This window comes from Halyomorpha halys, unplaced genomic scaffold (genome assembly GCF_000696795.3).
Source record: "Halyomorpha halys isolate HHAL.00 unplaced genomic scaffold, Hhal_1.1 Scaffold735.1, whole genome shotgun sequence".
Lineage (NCBI taxonomy): Eukaryota > Metazoa > Arthropoda > Insecta > Hemiptera > Pentatomidae > Halyomorpha > Halyomorpha halys.
The window spans coordinates 521,169-528,197 of record NW_027114406.1 but is presented as its reverse complement, the minus strand read 5'-3'; the positions used below and the strand labels follow the sequence as shown (position 1 = coordinate 528,197).

Sequence of the window (7,029 nt, the reverse complement as noted above, 5' to 3'; positions counted from 1 at the left end):
CCAAGAGGAAGACCACGCATTTCCTGTGAGGAGAGTGTTAAGGAGGCGTTCAGAAGGCGGGGTATGGACTGAAGTAGGAGAAGGGAAATGGTCCAAGAACGGAAAAGAATGTCTGGTCCAAACTCAGTAAATTGTAACCCCACACTGCGCAAGCGGTAAAAAGATTAAGATGTGGAAACAGTTCCCGGAATTCGGCGCTGTGTGGCCATCAATATTCTTCGGTTAACTCATCATTATATTGTCTAAATACGTTATACAATACTTTTTTTCAAAAACTTTAAAGCGCTGAACCCTCTGAAGTAAGAGACGACTTTTTGCATTCGTTAAAAGTAAGCAGGATTATAGATTTTGTTATATATATATGATTTAAGATTAAATAAGTTTAATGAAGACATACCTTATGTTCGAATGAATATTCCATTTTATTTGCACAAACAGAAGACTTTTCTAGAAGCTCTTCAATCACACATCTAAACCAATCTGAAAAAAAAAAATAAGAAAAGATAATAACCAAATAAAATTAAAATAATGATGATGATTAATTAAGAAACAAAGAATATATTTTAAAAATTACCTATTATTAAAAAAAATATTGAATTTAATATCCATACGTTAGTAGATATCAATAACGTTCAATAAAGTCCGGGTCGGAGACAGTTACTGAATAAATACTATTTTATTTATTTTTTTCAATTAACTCTTATCACAGTGCTTTTATAAATAAGTTTTAAGATAAAAGTCAGGCACGAACTTTCATCAAAAGGAACCTTTTTAAAAAAGTACTTTCAGGACAGCTCTCAAGAGGACTTTTGTTATAAAAATCTTGGCACAATGGTCCACGTTAGGACTTTTGTTACAAAAGTTCACCCAAAAAAAAGTTGTATAAACAGTTTCAAGGAAGTCCATAACAAAAAAAAATTCTGGACTGACTTTATGGCACATTTAATTAGCTTAAATTTGAATACTATAGATAACGGAAAATTAAATTTTTAAAATTTTATTTGTCGGATTTCTCACAGGCTATATGATGTACAAATGTCCATTTGCAATCAAAATTAAAACTTGTTAAAAATAATGATATTAAGAAAGAAATATTAAAATAATGATAATAATTAGAAAATCTTAAAATCGTTGGTACTTTACCGCTTAAACTATTTTATTTTTATAGACTTATCTTAAAATTTAAAAATAGTAATTTATTTAGAAAATAAATAATATATCTACAAAATTAAATTTATGGAACCACCCTATAAGAATAAATTTGGTAAACGTACATTAAACTATATCATACCATATTCAATCGCTTACCAGAACTAATAAATAAATTAACCACAAAAAAAACCTTAAAAAGATATATTTAATTGGGTACTTTCTTACTTCTATGATTCCCAATAACTAATTTTGATTTACCAAATGACCATATCTACCTGTATTTTTTCTTAACTCCACATAATTTATTTACTATATTACAATTTGTATAAGCAATGTATGTGTGTGCTTAGTAATAGATATTATTGGATCCTTATTTTTGTTATATTCTGAATCATCTTGTTTTATTATCATTATTATATTAATTCACTAATTGTAAATTTACAGCTTTATTATTCACTTTAAAATCCTTTCAGTTATTTTAATTATTATTTTTTTATTTAATGTTTTTAATAATTATTATTTTATCTTTATTGTCATTTTTAGTTGTTAATTAAATTATTAATTGTATCACTTGAGATCAATTCATATTGTACTTATCTAGCTTTAAAATTGTATAGCCTCCACAAGGCCCTAATAGTGTAAACTGTAATATTTACATTTCACGACCGTTAGATGTTGTCTGGTCGGACCATATTGGATACAATTTTTTTAATGAAGAAAATAAAAACTTAATTTATAGTAAATGAAGCTGAATTCGTTTTAACGAAGTACGATTGAATTAAATATTTAATTTTTACCTCTTGATTCAGAATGTTGTGGGTTCGATTCTCAGCTTGGTCAGTAAACATCATTTTATATCTGCCTTAAAGAAATGATTATTGACGAACGTCAACCCACTCTGGGGTTCCACAAGCCTTATATGGAGAGGCCGTCGTAAGCGATTGTATTAAGGCATCACCTTAGGTAACTCGAAAATATTAAATAACAATACAAATAAACAAAACATTATTTATTCCGTCGACGTTTCGGGTCTTTATCAGGGCTATAAAACAAAAAGAGATGACAATTATCATTGTAAAATGTAAATTTCTCACTCTGTGATTGTTACTTTGAGAATTGTCAATTTTATTCAATTTGTAATTCCAGTGTAAATTGCCCTAGTGGTCGAAACACTTAAAATTAAATAATAACAACTATTATTCAGAGAAACATAAAATATATTATATATCCAAATTTGTTAGTTTATTATTTCTTTTTCATTTTTTGTTTCATTGAATGATCGTTGTTATCTCTTTTTGTTTTGTAGCTGTGATGAAGACGTGAAATTAAGGCACGATTAAATATTTTTTTTGTTTATTTGTGTTTTTTTTTTTGCTCACCGCACCCCCGGACTAACTTCTCCATTTAAATCATTAGTTCATCTTTAGTTATTATTGGTCTCTTTATAAAGGAATACAACTTCCTGAATATCGAGTTTAGAGTTTTGCTAAAAAATGCAAACATATTCCCCGGAATAACGAGCCGTGATAAATTCATAATTTATTCCGGGAACGTTAAACTTTACCGGTACTACTTCCCTGAATAATGGACAGGAAAATAAGATTGATACGGTGAGAGAGCATCATACTTGAGCAGGAGCGCGATACTTAAATCTCTCTCTTTACCGTTACTCAAGACTTAAGTAGGCCTAACACTTTTTACGACTGTTATAAAAAATACCTAAATCATAAGTCATTTTCAAAGTAATTCCATCGCTGCTTATATTCTCTACGCGTAAATTTGTTTATAACGTAAAGTAAACAGTTTTTCATTATTTAATATTTTAATTTATTTACTACCCTTTCTTTGTTTTGGAAGATTGGAAAATTGTATTTATTTCTCTTCATCTAAATAAAAAATTTATTCTGCATATAGAATAAAAGTTTAAATTAAACTATTATTTTCTTAATTGTGTTAATTCTACTGTACGGTAAGAGTGTAGTACTGTATGATGATTTCTATATTCATGTTAATTGATAACATTAATTAGTAAATTGAGAAATATTAGTAACGCTGTTTATATAACAAATGAATTTAACCTCACTGATCGATTACCATTACCAGATGAATAAGCTGGTATTAATATGAGCTAGTTTGATATGACATTCAATTCTACATTGATATGGTTAGTCTAATTAAAATCATTAGAGTCATTTAAAAAAAAAATCGATTATGTTTCGATACAGCGGTCAGTTGATTTTATCGATTAAGTTGCTGTCATATACCCGCCATAAATATATAATTTCAGTTTCGTACAACTTTTCGTTTTTAGTTAGGATGTTCACACTAGTACATAAAACTAAAGTGTATGTACACATAGCATATATGTTGTGGCGAGGTGTGTTTAGCGATTGAAAACTAGTTCGGTTGAAAATGGTTCGGGGTATTAAAAAACAACGGAGGCCCTCAAAATAATCTCACAAAAAATTAAAATAATAAAGACAAGAAAATAATATAAAAAAATAACCTTCCAATTGATAGACACAATTTAATAATATTAAAATATTATTAATTTTATAATTAAAATATTTCACCCCCCCCCCCCATATATTTCACCCTCGTATGAGAAAATATGAAATGTATCCTTCACGGAACGCTCCATTAGGCATAAGGCAGAGAGAAATCATAAGAGAGATTTATGGCATGCCTGCAAACCAAGCTGATTCTATCTATAAATTGCCCCCTTGGAAATACCAGTCTTACAAAATAGATCTAACTATGAAACGCTAGAACCACGACTCAAATAAAATCAAATTCTTACAGAAGATACAAAAATATTCAAATTATGAAGTAATTTACACTGACGGCTTAAAAAAAAAATGAAAATGTTGGTTTTGCAATAATAATACACGGGTCACCCAAAAAATATAAATTACCCACATACTCAACAATATTTGCAGCTGAACTTCAGGCGATTTTAACAGCACTTCATTTATCCATAGAAAGTGAATACTCAAACATACTCATTTGTACAGATTCAATGTCTGCACTCCAGAGTCTATCAAACTTCAGTCAAAGCGGACCTACGATAGACCAAATTCACAACTATAAAGACATGCTAAAACATCTTTAAAAAAGTGTATCCTTTCTCTGGACTCCAGGGCACTCAGGAATAGCTGGAAATGAGTCAGAAGATAAAGCTGCTAAAGAGGCTGCTACAATGAACGTTCCACCACTCCAAATTTACGAGCCAAATGACATAAAGGTATTTTTAAGGAACAGAATCCGAAAAAGTTGGGATTCAATGTGGGCTGACGTACCACTCACCAATAAACTAAGAAATGTTTTAAAAAACACACAAAAGTGGACAAGTGCCATAAAAAAAACATAAGAGAAGAAGTGGTTGTTGCAAGAGTAAGAATAGGACAGTCCAAATTAACATACCTCCGCTTAATCACATAAGAGGACCAGCCTATATGCCAAACCTGTCAGTCCCCATTATCGATAAAGCATATCATTTGGTCAAGCCTTCGAAAATAATAAAATTCCTCGTACAAGAGAATTGGCCCTTAAAGACTCAGCAGAATCCATAGACAAAATAATAAAATTTCTGAAAGAAACTCAACTTTATACTAAAATATAATCGACCAATATGGACCAGTGTAAAAAGGAAGTAGTCTACATTCAACTATCAAATGTCAAAGACAAGAAGATAAATAAAGTAAAAAGGGTGTAATAACCTAGATGTTAATCGCCCTGAATAAAAATCTAATCTAATATTAAAATATAAACAAATCAAATAAATTATCTTGTTATTACAAAAAAAAAAATAATAATAATAAATAGTAACTCAGAGTAGATATAACATATCGATATTACCTCTACAGTCTAATCTCACCCGAGATGCACACTTTGAAAATAGCTGATAGAAATAAGATGTGTAAGGGCCGCCTGAAAGACGGTGCCTCAAGTCCAAGACCGAACAGCCGCGGTGAGTCGTCGGTGTGAACGAGACAGAAGTCAGACCGCCCCAATCCTTGCTAATACTGAATGCAGACTGCCTTGTTAGTCTGTATCCAGGTCCTATTCCCGCTGCCGTCGGTAATGTTGTAAATGTGCCACCGACTAGAAGTACTTACAAATACACGTACCCCAACAACTTATAAAATTGTTCCTTATTTACGTAATGTTTTCTAAATATATTTGAATCACTAAATACGACATAACTTATGGTTTAAAAAAACAACAAATTATAATTAACAAAAATAAAAAACCGATTGGGAAGTAAAAAAAATTAAATTAAAAAAAGAAACTAAACTTTTGGACTTTAACAGTATATTGTATACAAAATATAGTACAAGTAACACTAAATCATAACTTGCGAAAAACTGCACATGGTTTAGGAAAACACGTAAATGACCATTTTCGATGGAAATTTAATTTAATTGCATTATTTCTCATTTCAGAACACTATTTTTTTTTCTTTCATTTTTTTATTTACAACCAGCAAATGAGATCTTCTATCCAGGCATGGCATGAGGGAGATAGCAACCAGTGGCGCATCCTCCTGACGTTAAGTAATTTATTTTGTTACTTGAGGAGGTCCCGCATCCAACTCCTCTTCAGCCTATTCCGAATTACGTTAGAGATATCATATGTTTATTACCATTAATTGATGAAAGTGAGCGCGTTCTTACCATTTTAAGGTATAAATAAATTAAAGAATACAAACATTCATTCCTGTGTACAATGCTAATATTCCAGAAATCCAAGTAACTTCCCTCTCCTCCCCAGTGCTTGCGGAAGAAAAGGCTGAAGGACTCCATAAAATATAGAAAATCAAACAAAAATTTAAGATAAGCGCTAGCTCTCTAATACTTTGAATTAAAAATGTGATGAAAACATGCCGAAGTATTCGCTTTAGATAAGTACATTATAAAAAATATCGATTAGTACAAAAAGTGGGATTGTAGAAATGTTGTTACAAAATTTCGAGCAAGTTTTCCTCATGCTGAGAATATTATTTAATTAAATTGATACAAATTTTTGTAGACGCTGACACAAGAAATCGTGGGATCATATTTCGGGAAAGCTCATAAGCTCTGGAGAAGATATGTGTGGGCCGGTGTGAGGAGATAAGGAGGCAACTGGAACAGCGAGACAAATGAAAACCTAAGGAGATTAGAAGGGAAGGACAAATATCCTGACCCAGGGCTGAGCCGGAATAAAAATGACAGAGGGAAGATTACCCCCAGGGGTTAAGGGGGTAGTAATAATTCCTAAAATGTCAGATTCAGAAAAACTCGTTTCCAGAAGCTTGCAAATCATATCTCAAATTGTATCAAGATGAGGATCTTCAAGAATATTAGGTGATTTTTTTTATTATATAATACAATAAAAATCTTTATTACAAAACAGGAATAAAAGGATATTTGTCAGTTTTGTTCCTTAGAAGATTATACATTGAAAGTATGAGGACCATCTTGTAGATGAGTCAATAACCCAAACACTTTAAGATATGGGTGCCCTCTAGATTAAATAAGGAAGCCTTCAAATTTTGGTTAAACAACACAAAAGTCTGGTTTGGTGCTCTTAATCAAAGAAAAAACGAAAACCAAATAATTTGGCTCGATATAAAATGAAAACATTACTTGGGTTTTACATCTCTTCCTAGCAGGTTGTTTTTTGTAAGTTTTATTCCATTTTTTATTATTTTTCCTCACCCACGTTATTAGTTATTTTCACCACATATTACTATTTTCATATTCACTAATTATTTCTTTTATACATAAATTAATATATATTTTTTTTTATTCTTGTATTTTACTTACATATTTCATTAATTACATATATTTTCTTTCTCTTTTTAATTTTAAATTATTATTATTAATTTAAAAT

General features: G+C 30.4%; 1 long non-coding RNA gene across 2 annotated transcripts in view; it reads right to left on the bottom strand.

The window, feature by feature from the left end:
* Positions 1 to 401: 401 nt before the first annotated feature.
* The window catches only part of LOC136796815 (uncharacterized), a 470,956-nt gene continuing 464,328 nt past the window's right edge, over positions 402 to 7,029 (bottom strand). For both annotated transcript variants that reach the window (XR_010844563.1, XR_010844564.1), the window contains exon 5: positions 402 to 480. This is a non-coding gene — a long non-coding RNA (uncharacterized lncRNA). The remainder of the gene's footprint in view (positions 481 to 7,029) is intronic.